Source organism: Macaca nemestrina, chromosome X (assembly GCF_043159975.1).
Source record: "Macaca nemestrina isolate mMacNem1 chromosome X, mMacNem.hap1, whole genome shotgun sequence".
NCBI classification, from domain to species: Eukaryota; Metazoa; Chordata; class Mammalia; order Primates; family Cercopithecidae; genus Macaca; species Macaca nemestrina.
In genome coordinates, this window is record NC_092145.1 from 175,224 (window position 1) to 198,511 (window position 23,288).

General features: G+C 39.5%; 1 protein-coding gene across 2 annotated transcripts in view; it reads right to left on the bottom strand.

Annotated features, from left to right (window-relative positions):
* LOC105467980 (vesicle associated membrane protein 7) overlaps nt 1-6,910 on the bottom strand; it is a 59,793-nt gene extending 52,883 nt beyond the window's left edge. The window contains exons 1-2 of one of the 2 annotated variants that reach the window (XM_071089001.1): nt 6,786-6,910; nt 4,366-4,483 (exon numbers count right to left, since the gene is read on the bottom strand). The gene's annotated coding sequence lies outside the window, so the exon portion shown is untranslated. The remainder of the gene's footprint in view (nt 1-4,365; nt 4,484-6,785) is intronic. The other variant, XM_011717832.2, reaches the window with a different exon arrangement.
* Nucleotides 6,911-23,288: the final 16,378 nt, after the last annotated feature.

Genomic DNA, 23,288 nt, shown 5'->3' on the forward strand with positions numbered 1-23,288 from the left:
GACTAGGGAATATGCAGATTCCTTATTGCAATCCCAGCATGGAAGGACAGCACACAGAGCAGAAGGTGCTCATCTGTCTCTTGGGCTGAATGTCTCTTGGGGGTCTCTGTTTCATTCCTACTCTTGAATTGAAGTTGTTCCTCAGGGTTGTGATCTCGACCATCTTCTTTCTAGAATTCTCCTTACACATAGGTAGCAAGTTATAGTTTCCAAATTGCTGTCTTATACTTTAATTTCCCTTGATCCTAAAGCCTCCCTAACTGTGGATCCTACTGTTCTGTTTCTTTTCTTTTTTTTTGAGACAGGATCTTGCTCTGTCACCCAAGCTCCAGGCAAGAGTGCAGTGGCACAATCTTGGCTCACTGCAGCCTCCACTTCCCAGGCTCAAGTGATCCTCCTAACTCAGCCTTCGTAGTATCTGGGACTACAGGTGTGTGCCACCATACCCAGCTATTTTTGTATTTTGTTGTAGAGACAGGGTTTCACTATGTCACCCAGGCTGGTCTTGAACTCCTGGGCTCAAGAGATCCACCTGCCTTGGCCTCCCAAAGTGTTGGGATTACAGGCATGAGCCACCATGCCTGGCCCTGTTCTGTTTCTTCAAAGCATTGCTACGCATTATCTCTGCTCCTCTGCCTCCTTTTAATTCTTCTACTTACTATAATCTGGCTGTTGCCCTTAACACTCCAAAAAACCACGCTTCCTAAGGTCACCAACAGCCTTTGTGTTGCAAAATACAGTGGTTGCTTCTCTATTCTTACCTTATTTGACCTCTCAGGCAGTCAACACTGCTGACCAACCCTCCTTGAAATGCTCCTACCTCTCTGGCTGCTCTTTCTGTCTTCTTGCTGACTCTTCCTCCTCTACCTGACCTCTAAATGTTGACTTTCCTCCGGGACTGATTCTGTGCCCTTTTATTCCCAGATGAGCTCAGTTAGATCTGCCATTTTAAACATGATTTATTTGCTGAAGATAAATTGCATACAGAAAAAAGGAAGAGTGCTGAGGAAAAAAACCCAAAGCACAACCAACAGTTGAGGGAAAGGTAGATAGAGACTCACAAAGACTAAGGAGGACCAAATGGGAAAGCCAAAAGTGTGGTGGCCCAGAAGCCAAAAGGAAAGAAAGAGAATGAAGACTGTAAAACCATCAATGAAATTTTATAACAAGGAAGGAGGTCATTGCTTAGGGTCAAAGAGACATACAGTAGAGAGGAACAAAAACGCAAAGAGAAACAGAGATAAGAAATCATATGGTCCCTGGAACAGAGAGATGAAAAAGTAGGAGCCTCAGTCCCTGTGCAGGTTCAAGAAGAAAACTGAGCTTGGCAACAATTAATACAAAAAGATCTAGTGTTTCAGTGGACTGTAAGTTCATTATGAACCAACAGTATGAGATATTGCTTAAAAATGCTTACATAATCTCAAAGTACATTAAGAAACAGGGTGTCTTGACCTGTTTAAGTACTAGTCCCAGTACACTCTGTGCTGGTTAGAACATATGTGAAATACTGAATTCAATTCTGGGTAGAATATTTAATGATTGGACAAAAGGGAGACAATATGGGTGAGAGACATGGAGATTATGTCATCTGAAGACTGGCTGGAGGAACTAGAGATATGTAACATGAGAAAGAGGACTTAGAAGGAACATTACAATAGTTTTTGAGTTTATATAAAGTACAGTCACCTGGAACAGGGAGCACATTATTCGGAATATAACTAGGAACAATGGATATAAGTTATAGGCAACTAGTGTTTCATTCAATAAAAACAGTCCCCAACTTAAAAATGACTGTTAAACAGTGGGTACATAGCAACAGAAATTTTACTTTCCTTCCAGATGTCACTAATGGGAATTCCTTCCTCTCTCCTATACTGCTAAAAATCCCACCTATGAAGTCTTACCTGCCCCCACTGTAAGCGTCTTGTAATAGAATCCATAACGTCTTGATGAGTATTAGGATAACAGAAACAACTGTGGTACAATGAACACTGCATTTGAAGTTAGAAAACCTGGCTCTGCTAATTATTAGCAGTATATAAATGCCTACTAAACCATGAAGTGCTATATAAAGATAAGATCCAAGAAGAAAAAGAATGAAAAGATAAGCCAGAGAGAGAAGGGAAGAAAAAAAGATAATGCAACATAAAGGAAAGCCCCATATCAACTCTGTTCCTCTTTGTTCTCCTATTCACTCCTCACTTGGTCCCACAGCCATCATCCCAATTCTACTTCATTCCTGCTAAGAACCCTGTATTAGTTTCTTGTAGCTGCAGTAATAAAGTACCAAAAACTTGGTTGCTTAAAACAACAGAAATGTATTGCCTACCAGTTCTGAGGATTAAAAGTCCAAAATCAAGGTGTTGGCAGGGCTATGCTCCCTCTGAAACCTGTAGGAGAGAATCTTTCCTTATCTCTTTCTAGCTTCTGATAGTTTGGTGGCAATCCTTGGTGTTCCTTGGCTTGGAGATGCAGCACTTCAATCTTTACCTCTGTAGTCACATGATGCACTCTGTATCTGTGTCTTCACACTGCATTCTCTGTGTCTCTTCTCTTTTATTATATGGATGCCAGTCATATTGGATCAAGGGCCCACTCTACTCCAGTGTGACCTCATTTTCAATTACATCTTAATTACATCTGCAAAGATCCTATTTCTAAATAAGGTCCCATTCACAGGTACCACGGGTTAGGACTTCAACACAGCTTTCTGGAGGACACAATTCAACCCACAACAAGCCCCCATTTTAAACTGATACTACACCTGATCTTAGCCAAAAAGCTGACAAGCAATGCAGACTTCCATTTTAGAAACTCACTGTTCACCCAAACAAATCCTACTCTTCCCTTTCCAGATACTCATATTGCCCAACTTGCCTCCCTCTCTAAAACCTCTATCCCTTCTTTTTCCTTGCTCATATTGGAGGACTGTCCTTAGAGCTAAGGGCTAGAAGGGTCACCCACAACAGCTTAGAGTTAGAAAAGTCTGTTTTTACTATGTTAAGGGACTAAAGAAATGATATTTTTGTTCTAGTTGTTGGGTTTCAAAAAAAAGATATGCTATAAGGGAATTCAAATGAGAATTATAAATGCAGTCTTTTAATAGAGGAGTTATTGTAAATTGTGGGGAAGGTCTTCAAGTCCACTAAATTAAAAGTTAAAATGATACTGGTTGGCATAACAATGTAAATGTCATGGATAGCATTATTTATAGAAGAAAATACATCCAGCGTTCCAAACAACAAGCTTACAACAGTACTTTTAAAATATATACATTTGTAAGTAAGGAATTGCCTGTATAAAAAAATTTGGTAATAAAATAGAACAGCAATGATGAAACTGCTCCTTCTCAGCAAAAGCATCTTCAAGTAGAGGCTGAAGACAGTTTCAGGTAACTAAGGGGAAAGGCCAAGTCCATGTGTTTTGAGAAATCTTTTAATTCTGCATTTGTATTTTGACAACGCTGAAAAATGTATAACAATATTCTGGATCATCTACATGTGTGTCTTATAAATGAGCAATGGCACACAATTCAGTGCTGCACTTGCATTCCTGTCTATAAAGAAATAGGTGTCAATAAATCACCTAAAATGACAATGCTTAATGTTTACATCTTAGAAGCATCTGGCTGATCTTAGGTTGGCACATCCTAAATTCATGACAGTCATGACTCAAGCACTCTTGTACTGCTGTTGTTTTTAATCCGTTATAAAGACAAAATTTGTCTTTTGCAGTAATGATTTACAATTGAAAGATATCTGCATGGAATAAGACTTCAGTTTTGGCTGGGCGCAGTGGCTCATGCCTGTAATCCCAGCACTTTGGGAGGCCGAGGCAGGTGGATCACCCAAGGTCAGGAGTTCGAGACCAGCCTGATCAACATGGAGAAACCCTGTTTCTACTAAAAATACAAAATTAGCCAGGCATGGTGGCGCAGGCCTGTAATTCCAGCTACTTGGGAGGCTGAGGCAGGAGAATCGCTTGAACCCAGGAGATGGAGGTTGAGGTGAGCCAAGATCATGCCATTGCACTTCAGCCTAGGCAACAAGAGCAAAACTCTGCCTCAAAAAAAAAAAAAAAAAAAAAAACAAACCAAAAAACTTTAATTTTAATACTTAAGACTTTAACTGACATCCTGAAAATAACAATGTGGCAGAATAACATTACCACTTAAATTATCTCAGGCGAAGGAGAAAGTAATACTCAAAGATGTGTTTCTTGGCCAGGCACGGTGGCTCATGCCTGTAATCCCAGCACTTGGGGAAGCCGAGGTGCGTGGCGAGACCAGCCTGACCAAAAATGGTGAAACCCCATCTCTACTAAAAATACAAAAAACAATTAGCTGGGCGTGGTGGTGCGCACCTGTAATCCCAGCTGTTCAGGGGGCTGAGGCAGGAGAATTGCTTGAACCTGGGAGGTGGAGGTTGCTGTTAGCCGAGATCGCGCCACTGCACTCCAGTCCAGGTGACAGAGCAAGATTCTGTCTCAAAAAACAAAACAAACAAAAAAAATATGTGTTTCTACCAAGTAGAAACCAAATGATACCAAAACATGCTGTGTGAACAGAGGTTATACAACTGTTCAAATAAAGTAGTACAATTAACTCATTACATAGCACATGGTGATAGGCAATGCAAAATTTTTAAAAAGTATTCTGTATCATTATTTATATTATTGCAGGAGGACCTATTATGTTAATTCTTGCAAGAGTTCATTGGCAGAATGTTTCATAGGAAATATAAAAAGGAAATTAATTTTTTTCCACCTTTATATCATGAGCAGATTATTAAACTAACTGGCCCACTAAATTAATGGAGGGAGGTACACAAGGTGCCTGGGAAGAGATAGGAGATCATTTTAGGAGGGATGGATGGAACGAGAAAGCATAGAGGTGAGAACAAAGTAAAGAAGGTACATAAGTTAGCCTGATAAGATGAAATGGTCCACCTTTGGTGAATGAGAAGGTTGAGGAATATGGCTGATGGCCTTACATAAAGAAGGCCTTGTATAAATCATGTCATTTAAATTTGATCAAATAGGGAGTCTTTCTATCTCAATCCAACACGTATGTACTGGCAGGTTACTATATGACAGTCAAAGTAGACACTAGAGGTATAAAGTTAAGGAAGAAGGGATTCCAATACTTGAGGGAGCCATAGAACAATGGGGAAAGACATATAAATAAACGCGATAAAGAATAATAAGTGAATAATCTCAGAATGTCCACAATTGCTCAGAAAATGTCTTAATGTTTTGTGATGATCTCACCTTGGATGAAGAACAGGAATGTAGGTGTCAGCCTATGCCTTAGGAATTTCCTCAGTATACTGTTAGGATTATTTATCCTTGGAAGAGAGCTCAAAGTGTCTATTTTACCCTATTTTCCCAGTGCTCAGCACAGTGCCTACCATCTAATATTTCCTCAAATATTTGTTGAATAAATGAGTGAACATTGAGCATATTTTGGTTTTAAATATACTATAAATGGTAGATAACTTTATATTCAGAAGGACCTGGTAAGAATAATATTTTCACAACCAAACTATCTTTCTCAGTAAGATAAAGCAGTTGAGCTAATAGTAATTCAATCCCCCACTCTTCTCTCTGGGTCTTATAAGGAATAAACCAACTATAGATAAACCATGAATTCTGATGCAACAACCTTGGAGGAGATAGAAGAATGAAGAATAAACACTGCTTAGACAGGGGAAAAGAAGAGGTGTTTATGAAAAGTCATGTTACAGATCAAGATTATTCCTGTTGGTATTACAACTATTCTTTCTGGACGATGCTCTGAGACCCAGTCCGATCCCTCTGACTTTCTTAGGATAGGATCCTACCCTTTCAAGTCAACCACCTGTTTTATTTCGCATTAACCAATATATAACATAATCCCGATTATTCCTGTTTTCCCCTCTAGACACAAACATGTAAGTTCCTGAGAGTAGCAACCTCTTAAGTCTTATTTACAGCTGTATCCCCTGCACTTAAAAGAGTGTCAAGCATATACCAGCCGTTCAATAAATATTTGTTAAATATATGAATGGATCTGCTCTCAGCCACAGGTATTCAAAGGGAATTAATATCCCAAACATGACTGTATCCTCTGGGATCAATGGAGGGAGAATGGAGATACAGGTAGTTGAAAGCAATTAATGAGGCCGAATGAAGACAGTTGATTGTTTGTGAGAGTTATGGGAGGGGGAGATGTAAAGCATTTACCAAAGTACGCGGTCAGAATTTGATAAACATTGGCCACTAATAAAAACACCAAACAGGTCTGAAGCTGAGGAAACGGGTCGGTCAGAAATACAGTTCCTGAACAGACGAAGAAGGGGACTGTCAATACTGAGCAGTGGAGGAAGGGCGAATAAGGGGCTAGGAACCCACGAAGGAGCATAAACAGCCAGAAGTAGAAGGTGAAGCAGAAAGTGACGTCATGGAACAAGGACGTAGAGTTTTTGGAAGACTCGGGGGATCTCAAGAGATTTAAATGCTACAGAAAGGTCTTGTAGAATGCAAACTGAGAGAAAGTTAACATTTTTTCCCTCCTGTAATGACAGCTTAAGTGACGCATTCTGACACTCTAACTCGAAGCCTTTCCAGTGGCATAAGACGCCAAAACTGGTCCTGCCCGACAACTGAAACTGTCGACACCAGAGAAGCCCAAGCCACCCTTGCACTGCCTCCTCGCTCCACCCCAGCACCTTTCCGTCTACGCCTCCGCCCTCTCCCCGCAGTTCTCTCCTCGCCTCCCGCAGAGCGCGCCCCACTCCATTTACCTGTCCGGGCACCCTCTAAGGGCGCGCGGGCTCGGGACCGAGGGGCGCGGGTCAGCGAAGTGTCGCCAACTGCCAGCTCCCAGAGCAGGCTGGGACCGGACGCCGGGACCGGACGCCGCCGACTTCCGCATGAAGCGCCCCGCCTACGCGTGGCCTCTTGGGAGTGGGAGCGCTCCTCCAATGGCAGCAGGCGACAGGGCTAGGCCTGCTGCGTTCCCAGCTGCCCGCACTTCCCAGGAGCCGTACTGCATTCTGGGAGTAGTAGTTCCGACTGGAGTATCCCTGAGTGTCTCACGTTCGTTCGACATTTCTTGTGGTAAACAGCGTCAAACGCCGTATAGGGATCCAGGAAAATGAGAGGATGCAGGCTAGATAAAGAATCTACCAGCAATGGTGGGCGGCATAAATGAAGAACCAAGCTGGCCCCGTCTCTCCTGCTTAGTCTCTGTAGGCAGCGTCGCCTGTTTCTTCACAGACAAAATAGAGTTCGTCTGACAGGAGCTGCCTCTACTTTCGCCATGAAATTTTCTAATTTTCTTGTACCTCTCACCAATCCTTTCTCCTGTTCTTTTTGCACTAATAATAATAATAATAATAATAATAATAATAATAATAATAATAAACGACTACTCTCCTTTGATCTAAGCCAGCCCTCTTCCATCCCTATTCCCTGTTGCTGACTCAGAGTCAAGCACCTCTGATGAACCCTGCTGTTGCATGACTCCTCGACGGCTCTCTGCTAACTGGCTCTTTACTATCAGGACTTAAAGGCTGTCAAAATTTCTCTCATCTAAAACATTCCAAAGTCACCTTTCTTAACCCCATACCCTATGCCCCCTCACCAAACACAGAAAAGCTAGTGGTCTTTCTCCTACCTCTCCTTTACAGACAAAATTCTCAACAGTGTTGCTAAAACAAATAGATAATTTTCAGCCATTACCATATTTCAACTCTGCAGGATTTTACTTTGATTATTCCTTTTTTTTTTTTTTTTTTTTTGAGACAGAATCTCACTCTGTTGCCCAGGCTGGAGTGCAGTGCCATGATCTTGGCTCACTGCAAGCTCTGCCTCCCGGGTTCAAGTGATTCTCCTGCCTCAGCCTCTTGAGTAGCTGGGATTACAGGCGCGTGCCACCACATGCGGCTAATTTTTTATATTTTTAGTAGAGACGGGGTTTCACCATATTGGCCAGGCTGGTCTCCAACACCTGACCTCGTGATCCACCCGCCTCAGTCTTCCAAAGTACTGGGATTACAGGCATGAGCCACCGCACAAGGCCCTTATTCCCTCCTTTTTGAACCCCTTTATTCTCTTAGCTCTTTCCAAGACACTACACCCTCCTGGTTCTCCTCCCACCTCTGTGGCAGCTCTTCATTTTCTTTTGAAATGTTCACATTCCATAGGGTTCTGCCCTACGCCATCTTCTCTTCTTACTCTTCACACTCTTCCTGGCGATCTTAATCACTCCCCTTGTTTTATCTCCCCTTTGCAAAGGTTCACATTTCATATTAATATTAACTTAATTATATTGTATTCAATATCTATTCTTTAAGAGGCAGCATAGTATCTTAGAAAAAGAATGAGTTTTAGAGTCAGAGAGATCTGAGTTACTAAGCTGTGTGAACTCTAAATATTGCCTCTCTTTAGAGCTTTTAGGACTCTAGCAAAGCCCCCTCTTACTCCATATTCTCTCCTAAAGTAATCTTATCTATACCCTAAAATCTGTAATGAATTATCTGGCCATGTAAGATGTGCCTGCTTCCCCTTTGCCTTCCACCATGATTGTAAGTTTCCTGAGGCCTCCCTGTCAGAGGCATGTGAACCAGAGCAACTTTATCTTGAATAGGAGCTGGGTAAAATAAGGCCGAGACCTACTGGGCTGCATTCCCAGACAGTTAAGGCATTCTAAGTCGCTGGATGAGATAGGAGGTCAGCACAAGATACAGGTCCTAAAGACCTTGCTGATAAAACAGATTGCAGTAAAGAAGCCAGCCAAAACCCACCAAAACCAAGATGGTGACGAGAGTGAATGTACACAGCCTAATTTCCTTAATATGGTTATTTTCAGCATGTAGGGTTACCATAGTGAATGGTGGGGCACTGATAAACAGGGATATCTAGATATTTAGAAATAGCTCCTGTATAAGTGTTCATCCTAGAGCTGGCAAATGCAGACCCTAGAAGGGCAGGCCAGGGGAGCCCTATATTCCAATGGGACAGCAGAAATATTTGCCTCCTGGCAATTGGATCAGGATTGGATCCTGGCAATTGGATCAGGTTTTGCCTCCTGGCAATTGGATCAGGAATCTGATCCAGTCCTCCCTTGATGGGACTGAAGTAAGTTACTAAATCTTGGAGCCTTAGTTTTCTCCCCTGTAAAATGGAGATAATTCTGTCCACCAAGTCCTAGGACGATCACATGAGATAACAGAGATGAAAGCAGTCTGTTGACTTTTAAAGGGCTGCCAGATGTTCTAAATTATTACTATGCTGGGCAGTGCTGCAAATATGCATCTTAGATTTAGCAGATTGTCCTCTATCCTACTTAATTTTATTTTATTGTAAGTTCTGGGGTACATGTGCAGGATGTGCAGGTTTGTTACACAGGTAAAAGTCTGCCATGGTAATTTGCTGCACCTATCAACCCATCACCTAGGTATTAAGCCCAGCATGCATTAACTATTTTTCCTGATGCTCTCCCTCCCCCAACCCCACCCCGACAGGCCCCAGTGTGTGTTGTTCTCTTCCCTGTGTCTTTGTGTTCGCATTGTTTAGCTCCCATTTATAAGTGAGAACATGCAGTGTTTGGTTTTCTGTTCCTGCATTAGTTTGGTGAGGATAATGGCTTCCAGCTTCACGTGATGTGTTATTTTGTGGTTTACAAACACATCTAGTGATTCTGTTGCTTTTGAATCAAAATAATTCACACGATTCCAGTGTATCACTGATCGCCATTGCTGTTCATGCTTCTTTTCTCTTGGATGTTTCAACTTAGGCAACTTTTCCTCCTCTTATGTTATGCTCAAAACAGACCTACATCAAGGATACCTGTTCTCGTTTGAAATTCACAATCAGTAGAGGGCGCTAACACATTATCAATAGCTATAAAGTAATTGACATTTGAGTATGGGATATATTTTTCACTGCAGCTTATTCCAGTTAGAGTCATCACGTATCTTCCTCTGTTTATCTGAGCCATCTGTGGTTCTAACAAGAGCTTTTGCAAAGCAGTTGTGAATAATTATTATCTTTTTTTTTTTTTTTTTTTTTGAGACGGGGTCTGGCTCTGTTGCCTAGGCTGGAGTGCAGTGGCGAGATCACAGCTCACTGCAGTCTTGAACTCCTGGACTCAAGAGATCCTCCAGCCTCAACCTCCCTAGTAGCTGGGACTACAGACACGTGCGACTACCCCCAGCTAATTACTTCTGAGGTGTCTGTGTTCCACATAGTAGTAAGATATCTCATTACATCAAGAATATGCCATTTCTTTATATCTGTGATAGGAACACTGCTTCTCATAATGTGTCAAGCACTTCCAGCATCCACATTTTGATTATTTATTATATCTCAGTTTATTAGCTACTTGTAGCCATGGTGCTGGCAGACAAAAAAAAATTTTTAAGGCCACAGATGTGTCTGATTTAAACCTTCAATGACTATGTGCAGCTATTGGTAATAGAGTGTTCACGTTCTGGCAAGCCATTTTTCTCTCTAATTATAGGAACCATTCCCTAAACAACCTGCTAGATATCAGTGCATTTTTGTTAATTTTATATGCACACAGTTAAATTGTGTATATAAAGGAAATTTTAAATTCTTCATAGAGGTGATTTAAATTTCTTGTTCTCAACACTCTGACAAAAGAAGGCTGATGACCCAACTCTCTTTATATATTTATTTTTGTCCAGAGAAATATTTTTCTGTCAGAGAATGACTCTGGTTTGGTTGCAGATTACAGAGGTGTAGTAGATGTGCCCATGGGTACATTCATTCAGATTTTGCTTCCTACTTTCAAGATCTTCAGCAAACAGAGTTATTGTAGATTCTTCAACTTTTAGGTGAAGTGATGTGATATTGTGATAATGCTGAAAGCATTGTCATTTGCTATAAGACTTGACATCAACTCCCATCTGGAGAGCAATTTCATTAGCCTTTCTAGAAACTCGTGAGCATGCAGATATAGAAATACCTGCTTTGATTTGGCAAAGTTATTCAAGTGTTTTATTTACTAAGTTACCATGTTTTGCTCCTCCATTCTGTTACCAATTTCACCTCCCCTGGCTGCTTGTCTTTTTATCTTTTCCTAATGTTTAAGAAACCAGGCCGGGCGCGGTGGCTCACGCCTGTAATCCCAGCACTTTGGAAGGCCGAGGCGGGCGGATCACAAGGTCAGGAGATCGAGACCACGGTGAAACCCCGTCTCTACTAAAAATAGAAAAAAATTAGCCGGGCGCAGTGGCGGCGCCTGTAGTCCCAGCTACTCGGGAGGCTGAGGCCGGAGAATGGCGTGAACCCGGGAGGCGGAGCTTGCAGTGAGCCGAGATTGCGCCACTGCACTCCAGCCTGGGTGACAGGACTATTTCACTTTTTGACTTTTCTTTCTTACCGACTAACTTGTAGCTCTGGAGAAATTGGGAGCTAATTTTTCTCTTTAAAGCCACAACTAACACACTGCATGGAGAATAACAGAAAAGGCCTGCTTCACAGCAAATGAACATTCTAAAAAGGAAACCCTAAGGGCAAGCCTAAGGCTTGGTGAAGAAGGTGGAAGTGTAGCAGTGAGGAGGCAACTCATTTTCTTAAGTTTCAAAGTTTCTAAAAATAGCAAAGAGTACTTGTGTCCTGGTTTTTGTAACAACTGCCACTATCATACGACTTCATTTTTTTCTGACTCTCAGTAAAATTATGAGGTTGACTTAGCTGGTCTAAGAATTCTTTCAGTTTTAAATTTTTTATGATCTGGATTTTTGGAGTCTGACAAAAGGTTTGCTTTAAGTGATTGCTTTTCCCTTTCAAATTTTGCTGCATTCTATTTTTTGGTACTTGATACTGAGGAGTAACACTGTTGATTCTCACTTTCTTTTGGTTGGGAAGGATAGGCAGTTGATACAAGTAGAAATTGTATCACAATTTGTATTGCCCAAAGAGGACCATACCCTAGGAAACTCTCTGTTATGTGATCATGAAGTGAGTGTAAATGTTCATTCACCAAGGGCTTGGTGATTTCTTCCTAGAACCATTGGCCTAAAACATTGATTCCTAAACACGGTTGTATCGATGAGCTACTTCAGAATCACCTACGGTTAGCTAATAACATAGATTCCTGGCCTACAAAGTCACGTTTTTGAGGGTGCAACATGCATTTGTAGCAAGAGACCCAGATGATTCTGATAAGCAACGTGGTTTAGAAAATGCTGGAAAAGCAGAGACTATGACAACCTATTTATTTAATCCCCAAATCTCAAAATGGGATTCAGTTTAATTCTAAACTGCGGTCAGATTTTTCAATTTGCAGTCATGCTTCCAGAATTAACAACATGAACTGTCAGAGTATTCTTTAGTAAATATAACCTTAATCTCTCATTTTGTAGTTTCAAGTCTGTTTATTGTCCCTAGCAACTGGTACCCTGTAATTTTGGACTTAATGACTCTAGAATACACGACTACCAAGGTCTAATTTCTTTTTTCTTTTTTTTTTTTTAATTTATTTATTTTATTTATTTATTTATTTTTATTATACTTTAAGTTCTAGGGTACAAGTGGATAACGTGCAGCTTTGTTACATATGTATACCTGTGCCATGTTGGCGTGCTGCACCCATCAACTCGTCAGCACCCATCAACTCGTCATTTACATCAGGTATAACTCCCAATGCAATCCCTCCCCCCTCCCCCCTCCCCATGATAGGCCCCGGTGTGTGATGTTCCCCTTCCCGAGTCCAAGTGATCTCATTGTTCAGTTCCCACCTATGAGTGAGAACATGCGGTGTTTGGTTTTCTGTTCTTGTGATAGTTTGCTAAGAATGATGGTTTCCAGCTGCATCCATGTCCCTACAAAGGACACAAACTCATCTTTTTTATGGCTGCATAGTATTCCATGGTGTATATGTGCCACATTTTCTTAATCCAATCTGTCACTGATGGACATTTGGGTTGATTCCAAGTCTGCTATTGTGAATAGTGCCACAATAAACATACGTGTGCATGTGTCTTTATAGCAGCATGATTTATAATCCTTTGGGTATAAACCCAGTAATGGGATGGCTGGGTCATATGGTACATCTAGTTCTAGATCCTTGAGGAATCGCCATACTGTTTTCCATAATGGTTGAACTAGTTTACAATCCCACCAACAGTGTAAAAGCGTTCCTATTTCTCCACATCCTCTCCAGCACCTGTTGTTTCCTGACTTTTTAATGATTGCCATTCTAACTGGTGTGAGATGGTATCTCATTGTGGTTTTGATTTGCATTTCTCTGATGGCCAGCGATGATGAGCATTTTTTCATGTGTCTGTTGGCTGTATGAATATCTTCTTTTGAGAACTGTCTGTTCATATCCTTTGCCCACTTTTCGATGGGATTGTTTGTTTTTTTCCAAGGTCTAATTTCAGTTGCCAGTTTGTAATACAAATGCAAATGAAAGCTGTCACCAGACAGGGACTATAAACCTCATTGTTTTCAAACACTATTCAAAGCCTACTTTCATTTAATAAGTCATGATAGTTTATTTATACAAGTAATGCATGACCAGTAATAGAAAAATCAGAAAATATTAACAGGAAATAAGAAAAATATAAAAATCAACCTTAATCCTGCCATTTGGGGCATATATCTCACAAGACTTTATATATACATATGTAGACATGTGCATGTGTGTATGTGTATATACAATTATTTTAAATTTTTTTCTGAGTGCTTATAAGTTATGATGTATAGTAAAGAAAAATCCCTTATACCATGGAAATTTTCACCAGTAAATTAACCACTTATAAAATTAGTCCTCCTCAAAAAACCCCTTTCTGCTAAACAATAGCATGTATTATTCTCCATTATATCACTGGTCCTCTGTTGACTATTGAATGCTAACAGTGAAAAAAAAAAAAAGAGAAATTAATTGCAATGTAGAATTATAAATCTTGGAAAAGACACAGGATTTCATAAAGTTGAAAGTGGTATTGGATAACTATTTCAATACATCAAAGCCCATGAAAAATGATTTAAATCAGTTAAGTTGAAGTGAAAAAAATCTACTTGGATGATGAGTGATGGGTATTTTGAATATCCAATTAATGAGAGACCTTTGGAGGAAACAGTGAATTGTTCAAACATTTTGGTAAAAATAACCCTGTTTATGAGGTAAAGGATACTGTATCATTCAATACTTTTATCAGAGAACTACCCCGAATCCCTCAAATAGTTCTTATTTCATTCTTTGTCCATTCTATAAATTATTACTTAGCTGCAATTAAAATTTAAAATATTTTAAATGAGATTAAATAAGCTTATTTTAATGATTTTTGGTTTTATTTTTCTAAAGTCCCAAATAAAAGCTCTTTTCTATCATTTGTGATGCAATTTTGTTCCCCTATTAAGTTGATTCCCTTCTGGTGGCATTTTCAGTGCCAGCTGTCCTGGGATAATGGGAACTTTTTGTGTGTGTGTGTGTGACATTTTTAAAAACAAACATTTGTTAATTAGATGCTAGAACTCATAAATGTCAGAGTTACTGATATAAATTTGGATGTTATGAGCATATAGTTGGTATATAAACCCATGGAAAGGAATGAGATCATCCAAGGTAGAAATGTATAGGAGAGGGTGCAGCATCTAGCCCGCAGGAACTTTGATTTTCAAAGGTCTTATAGAGGAATAACAACCAGAACAGGACAAGTCAATAAAGTGTGTAGAGAGGTAGGAGAAAAAACAGGTGAAAGTGGCCTCACAGAGGCTGAAATAGGAGAGTGTTTCAAGAGGGGCTTGGTCAGATACACATATGCTGCTAAAAGGTTGAGTAACAGTAAGATGGAAAATGTTGACTTGGGACCATGAATCATATTATTGTTGATACTTTCAAGTGTCATTTTATTGGAATTGTGGGGATGAAAGTGTAAACCAAAAATAAAATTCTAAGGCACCCCCAACCATCTAAACAGACTTCCTCCTCAGCCAGGGCTCTTAAAATTTACCCTGACTGGTTCAGACCATGAAGGGAAGTGGGGGTTGGACACGCCTCATTATACCTCTCTGGCATTAAAATCAACACAGACTTTAAGTCTGATAAGAAACATTTTACAGCCTGTTCTTTCTGAAGCCTGCTAGCTAAAAGCTTCATCATTTGCATGATAAAACTTTTTGGTTTCTGCAACTTCTCATCACAACCCAAGCATTCCTTTCTATTGATCCCAAGTCTTTAGACAAAATCAACCAATTGTCAACCAGCAAATGTTTAAATTTACCTATAGCCTGGACCCCCTACCCCCTTCTTTGAGTTGTCCCGCATTTCTGGACCAAACCAATGTATTTCTTAAATGTACTTGATTGATGTTTCATGCTTCCCTAAAATGTGTAAAACCAAGCTACACGCTTGGGCACATGTCCTTAGGACTTCCTGAGGCTGTGTCAGGCATGCATCCTCAACCTGGATGACACTTTTTGGGTTCACAAAAGCCACATCAAAGAGGTGATGAGGTAGAGATAGCTTGTGTAGATAACTCTTTTGAGAAGTTTCCCCCTGAAGGGAGGAAGAAATTTAGTAGCTAGATGGAGATATAAGGTCCAGGAAAGGATTTTATTTAAGCTAGGAGATCCCAGAACAAATTTGCATGCAAGAAAGATCTAAAAGAGATGGGAAAATTGGTGATGCGAGCAAGGGAGGGCGGCGTGGGGAGGGGAGAAAGACTAAAGGAGAAGAGAAGGTAAGAGGGGATGGTAAGAAGGCATTGAGCTTTAAGCAAAGGATAGTTCCTTCATTTTAAGAATATGACAGAAGGAAAGCAAGTTCATTGGCTCAGAATAAGTTGGGAGAGGTGGTATTGGCAGTTTGAGGAAAGAGAAATAATTATGGACTAATCAGCTCAAAGAGTGGGAAGAGTAAACTTGGGGAAAAGTGGTAAGATGGTCAGATAATATGTTGATTTGAGGTTTGTGAACATGAATTTATTATAAAACATGGTGGGGTTATTTTTTCCTCTGATATTCAGCAAAACTAGGGCAGGCACAGAGAAGACAAATACAGGATGATACCATTCATAATATTTTGTAATATATTTATTTCACTCAGTAATGTATTATGAACCTCTTTCCATGTTGAGTATAGTTTTACAGATCACCTTAAGTACTACATAGTATTCTATTATGTAAGTGTGTTACAGTACTTACACCTACCGTTGAACAATTAGATTTCTGGCTTACCTATGTTGTATATAATGTGATAAAATACCTTGTAATCAAAGCTTTATCTACAAACTTAAATATTTCCTTAGGATAAATGTTACAGACCGAAAGAATGAGGGTCTTGATCAACTCAGTATACCACTGGAGGCTATATGAGTAAGCAGCAAACTGTTCTCATAAATGCAGAATGTTGGTAAACTGACAGGCTGCATCTGCTGCCCAGAAGGAATGCTGGGGGCAGTCATGACCCAAGCGCAGTGTTTCTTGTGATTACGTACATCTGAAGCCTGTTTGTTAGTAATAATATGAACCTGTTATCAATTAAGCAACTGACCAATCATTACCTCCTCCTCCCTGCTCTTGCTACTCAATAATATGAAAGGCTGTGGAAGCTCAGGGGCTGCCTTTGCTCACTAGACGCAGGGAACTCTCCTTCCCCTGGACCCTTCTTTAAAACCGTTTCTTTTGTCTTAAGTTTTCATTTCTACATTCGTCCCTTCATTCAGTCTTGTAATGACGGTCTCAAGTAGTGACACTAGTAACTGTTGTAATGACGGTCTCAAGTGGTAACCGTGGCAGTCAGCCACAGATAAGTCTCTGTAATTGGAATCTCTGAGTCAAAGGACATACAAATCTTAAAAACTATTGTCGTATATTGTCAGATTTTTTTTTCAGAAAAGATTATACCAGTTGATTTACTCTTTCCCTGTGTTAAATACAGTGAGTTCTAAGTTTCTGTTCAAATAATCAATATGTCAGTATGTTCAGGTCTTTGTTCTCAATTTGAAAGTTTAACTTTCTCATTCTCTTCATCTCCTTGCCCCTATTTTCAGTAAACAACCTTCCTGCCAGCTCTAATCAGTAGTTCACATCTGTTCCCCTGGTCACCTGCTCCATCCTGAATCACCCCTGGTCACCTGCTCTGACCTGAGTCTCCTTTAGTCACCTGTTCCATAACTGTCTTTCCTGCCAAAACTGCTCACTCTGCCTCTCTGGCTTGTACCCCTGCTCTCTTTAAAATAGCCAATCAGAATTAGTTTAGACTGTGCGGTCCAACCCTAGCCAATAGGGAAATGACACAGCAGTAGGGGCTACCTACGTCAAGGATAAGAATCCCTTCCCCTCCCTTGTTCAGGTGTGTTCTCGCCATTGCTCCATCCACAAGAGGCACCCTTCTATAGAAGTAAAATTGCCTTGCTGAGAAAATTTATGTTCAAGTGCTATTTCTTTTGTGGCACCAAAAATTTATTTCCAACACCTGGACATTAAGTGATGAAAAAACACCTGGACATTAAGTGATGAAAATAACTTTTTCATACTGTAGTCAGTGCTGCTATTTTCATTCTATCTTATCTGTGGATGTTTCATAGGCAATAAATTATAACTAACTCATTTTCACTTGCATTTATTAATTACTAATGAACTTAAACCTTTGTAAAGGTGTTTTTGCTTTAAAATTATTTTTATTGCTGTTTGTTTTTAATTATTTTGTGAATACTTGTTCTGCTTTGTTTTGTTTTTCTATTGGTATGATTTTCTTATATATTTGCAAAGATTCTTTATAGGGTAAAGACATTAACTCTTGGTCTGTTGCAGATAGTTCCCAGTTTGTCATTTGTTAGAGCCTATTTTAAAGGAAAGGATTAAAATGAGATGATTATGTTCCAGTTGTTCTAAGTTTTAATACTTTTGAATTATAGAGTATAATGAGATGCTTCAGTTTTATTCCAGTGTTCTTTTGTTTGTTTTTTTTCTTCCTTTCCAGTTCAGAAAGTGGAATTTTATGGTTATAACATCATCCATTCTTCAGAAAGCAAAATTAATTTCCACATAAAAACTAGAGGGGAGAGAATAGATGGAGAGAGGGATAATATTAAAAAGATTTAACACCTGCTATACTGCAGGATATACAGAAACCCAGCAGAATGGGAAACCCCTGCTGTGTTGCTGAATCTCAAAGATGACCAATGGGCAGGGACAACAGGGAAACACTCAGAAGGCTCAAGGCAGAGATTAAAAATGGGTACTTAAGTACCTTTATCTCAATATTGTAAGTATTGGTGTAGCTATAATGGTGTATTCTGGCCAAATATCAACCCGTCAAAAGAAATTATATTCTCTAAATTTGGGTTGCAGCTGTTGCTGAGTTTTCCTATCTATACCATATTACTAGAGAGATCTTCAAATTAGAGAAGTATCTTTAGATATTAATTCTTAATGCCACAATTTCTCCCTCCACTAATTTTTTTCTGAGATATATTTGGCGTCTCTTAAATTGCTATCCATTTTCTTACTGTTTTTATTCCATAAATAAATATTATAAATATTTATGACATAGTTTATCAACTTAACAAAATGATTTAAGATACCCTATAGTATTAAAACATAAGGTAGGATAGTTTAAAAATAGATTGGAAAGGAAATTAGAAATTAAGAAGATAAACTGAGGAATCTAGGATAAATATTTATTTTTTATGAGTGCTAAATTTATCTCTGTGCTTCATAGCAGCCAATAGAAAAGAGAAGTACATATTTTTGGGGTTTTTTTTTTAATTATCATTATCTGATGGAATGTATTTATCTTGATAGGCAAAATTTTCCCCAACATTGGAATCTGGGAGTTTATTTCATGGTCTCTTGTACAGAAAACAATAACAATGAATGCATAATAAGTACTCACAATATTAACTATTATATTATCTGAATGATGGTTTGCAAGAATACTTTTTGAAAATGAAGTATGCAAGTTCATACTTGACAGCTAGTTCAGTACTTCAAAGGCCTGTTTTGCTTTCAGGTTCTGGGTGGTGTTTCAAGTAGTTGAGGTTGCCTGAAACCTGGCCTCCATATTACTGGGATAGTTCTATTCTTGAACTTTTCTAGGTATGTACTTTGTGGATAGAAGTAGTTCTATATTTGGATAAAGTATTTAAGATGAACAAACTATTAAAAGGTGATTTCTCTTTCTTCCCTAAGGAAAAGAAATTAATTCCATGCTATTCCTAGTATGTTATATGAAATTCTTTTCCAAGTTGGCTGATGAAAAAATAATCTTCCCATTTCATATTGTCAGACCAAAGCTTTTAAGTAGGAAAATGTACTTCAAACTTAAGACAGTATGTTATAAGTATGTGATGGCCAGATATACACAATAAAAATTTGTAATAATATTGGATATTCAGGAAGAACTACAAATCTAATCCATCTTTTGGTCTTCAGTTTACTATGATTTTTGAACTTTGTTCATTCCCCACCTTTTGTTTTCAGCACCATGTCTTTTAACACCAATAAAGGTCGATGTGGTTGCCTTCGTCTTCTCCCTGCCTCCCTGTTTCTGCCATTTGTTACATATATGTGTGTGTGTATATAAATATATATATAAAATATAAATATAAAATATATAAAATATATAATGGCCTTCTTTGTCTCTTTTGATCTTTGTAGGTTTAAAGTCTGTTTTATCTGAGACTAGGATTGCAACCCCTGCCTTTCTTTGTTTTCCATTTTCTTGGTAGATCTTCTCCATCCCTTTATTTTGAGCCTATGTGTGTATCTGCATGTGAGATGGGTCTCCTGAATACAGCAGACTGATGGGTCTTGACTCTTTATCCAGTTTGCCTGTCTGTGTCTTTTAATTGGACCATTTAGCCCATTTACTTTTAAGGTTAATATTGTTATGTGTGAACTTGATCCTGTCATTATGATGTTAGCTGGTTATTTTGCTCGTTAGTTGATGCAGTTTCTTCCTAGCCTCGATGGTCTTTACATTTTGGCATGTTTTTGCAATGGCTGGTACCAGTTGTTCCTTTCCATGTTTAGTGCTTCCTTTAGGAGCTCTTGCAGGGCAGGCCTAGTGGTGACAAAATCTCTAAGCATTTGCTTGTCTGTAAAGGATTTTATTTCTCCTTCACTTATGAAACTTAGTTTGGCTGGATTTGAAATTTTGGGTTGAAAATGCTTTTCTTTAAGAATGTTGAATATTGGCCCCCACTCTCTTCTGGCTTGGAGAGTTTCTTTGAAGAGATCTGCTGTTAGTCTGATGGACTTCCCTTTGTGGGTAACCCGATCTTTCTCTCTGGCTGCCCTTAACATCTTTTCCTTCATTTCAACTTTGGTGAATCTGACAATTATGTGTCTTAGGGTTGCTCTTCTCGAGAAGTATCTTTGTGGTGTTCTCTTTATTTCCTGAGTTTGAATGTTGGCCTGCCTTACTAGGTTGGGGAAGTTCTCCTGGATAATATCCTGCAGAGTGTTTTCCAACTTGATTCCATTCTCCCCATCACTTTCACGTACACCAATCAGGCGTAGATTTGGTCTTTTCACATTGTCCCATATTTCTTGGAGACTTGGTTCATTTCTTTTTATCTTTTTTTCTCTAAACTTCTCTTCTCACTTAATTTCATTCATTTGATCTTCAATCACTGATACCCTTTCTTCCAGTTGATTGAATCGGTTACTGAAGCTTGTGCATTTTTCACATAGTTCTTGTGTCATGGTTTTCATCTCTATCAGGTCGTTTATGGACTTCTCTGCATTGATTATTCTAGTTATCCGTTCATCAAATCTTTTTTCAAGGTTTTTAGTTTCTTTGCACTGGGTTTGCAGTTCCTCCTTTAGGTCTGAGAAGTTTGATTGACTGAAGCCTTCTTCTCTCAACTCGTCAAAGTCATTCTCCATCCAGCTTTGTTCCATTGCTGGCGAGGAGCTGCATTGCTTTGGAGGGGGAGATGCACTCTGATTTTTTGAATTTCCAGCTTTTCTGCCCTGCTTTTTCCCCACCTTTGGTCTTTGATGATGGTGATGTACAGATGCAGTTTTGTTGTGGATGTCCTTTCTGTTTGTTAGTTTTCCTTCTAACAGTCAGCTGCAGCTGCAGGTCTGTTGGAGTTTGCTTGAGGTCCACTCCAGACCCTGCTTGCCTGGGTATCAGTAACAAAGGCTGCAGAAGAGAGAATATTGCTGAACAGCAAGTGTTGCTGTCTGATTGTGCCTCTGGAAGCTTCGTCTCAGAGCTTTACCTGCCATGTGAGGTGTGAGGTGTCAGTCTGCCCCTAGTGGGGGTTGTCTCCCAGTTAGGCTCCTCGGGGGTCAGGGACCCACTTGAGCAGGCAGTCTGTCTGTTCTCAGATCTCATCCTCCGTGCTAGGAGAATCACTACTCTCTTCAAAGCTGTCAGACAGAGACATTTACATCTGCAGAGGTTTCTGCTGCTTTTTGTTTAGCTATGCCCTGTCCCCAGAGGTGGAGTCAACAGAGGAAGGCAGGCCTCCTTGAGCTGTGGGCTCCACCCATTTCTAGCTTCCAGGCAGCTTTGTTTACCTACTTAAGCCTCAGCAATGGTGAGCGCCCCTCCCCCAGCCTCACTGCTGCCTTGCAGTTAGATCTCAGACTGCTGTGCTAGCAATGAGGGAGGCTCTGTGGGCTTGGGACCCTCCAGGCCAGGTGTGGGATATAATCTCCTGGTGTGCCATTTGCTAAGACCCTTGGAAAAGCACAGTATTAGGGTGAGAGTGACCCGATTTTCCAGTTGTTGTGTGTCAGGGTTTCCCTTGGCTAGGAAAAGGAATTCCCTTCCCCCTTGTGCTTCCTGGGTGAGTCAATGCCTCACCCTACTTCAGCTCTCGCTCATTGGGCTGCATCCACTGTCCTGCACTGACTGTCCGATGCGCCCTAGTGAGATGAACCTGGTACCTCAGTTGGAAATGCAAAAATCACCCATCTTCTGTGTTGCTCACACTGGGAGCTGGAGGCTGGAGCTGTTCCTATTCAGCCATCTTGGCACCCCTCTCCATAAGTCGTTTTAACTGGGGTAAGACTATATCTCATTGTAGTTTTGACTTGTATTTCTCTGATGATCAATGCTGTTGAGCACCTTTTCATATGCCTGTTTCATTTGCATGTCTTCTTTTGAGAAATGTCTATTCAAATCTTTTGCCTATTTTTTGATTGGATTATTAGATTTTTTTCCCTGTAGAGTTGTTTGAGCTCCTGATATATTCTGGTTATTAATCCCTTGTCAAATGAGTAGTTTGCAAATATTTTCTCCCATTCTGTGGGTTGTCTCTTCACTTTGTTGATTGTATTCTTTGATGTGTAGAAGCTTTTTAACTTGATGTGATCCCATTTGTCCATTTTTGCCTAGTTGCCTGTGTTTGTGGGGGTATTTCTCAAGAAATTTTTGCCCATACCAATTGTATATTTGTCCTGGATATTTCTCCCAATGTTTTCTTGTAGTAATTTCATAATCTGAGGTCTTATATTTAAGTCTTTAATCCATTTTAATTTAATTTTTGTTAATGGTGTGAGATGGGATCCATTCAGTCTTTTTCATATGGATATCCTGTTATTTTTTTAAAAAGTATAATAGCCATCCTAACAGGTGTGAAATAATATATCATCCTGGTTTTGATTTGCATTTCCATGATGATTTGTGATGCTGAGCCCATTTTTATATATCTGTTGATGATTTGTGTATCTTTGGTGAAGTTACTAATCAAGTTTTTTTTAACCTATTTTTAAATCAAACTATTGTTTTCCTGTTGAGTTGTAGGAGTTCCTCATATACATTGAATGTTGACCCTTTAGATATGTGCTTTGCAAATATTTTCTCCCATTCTGTAGGTTGCCCAATTATCCATTTTTGCTTTTGTGGCCTGTGCTTTTGGTGACATATACAAGAAATCATTACCAAGCCCAATTTCTAGAAACTTTTCCCCTGTTTTCTTCTAGGAGTTTTACAGTTCCAGGACTTATGTGTAAGTCTTTGATCAATTTTGAATTTATTTTTGTGTATGGTGTAAGATAAGAGTCCAATTTCATTCTGCTGTATGTGGAAATACAATTTTCCCAAAAGTATTTATTGAGGAAACTATCTTTTCATCATTGTGTTTTATTGGCACCCTTGTTAATCATAAGTTGACTGTGTATGATTTATTTCTGGGTTCTCTATTCTTTTTCATTGGTCTATATGTCTGTTTTTATGCCAGACCATACTGTTTTGATTACTGGAGCTTTGTAATGTATGATGAAATCAGGGAGCATGATACTTCTGGATTTGTTCTTCTTGCTTTGGTTATTTGGGGTCTTTGTGGTTTCATATGAATTTTAGA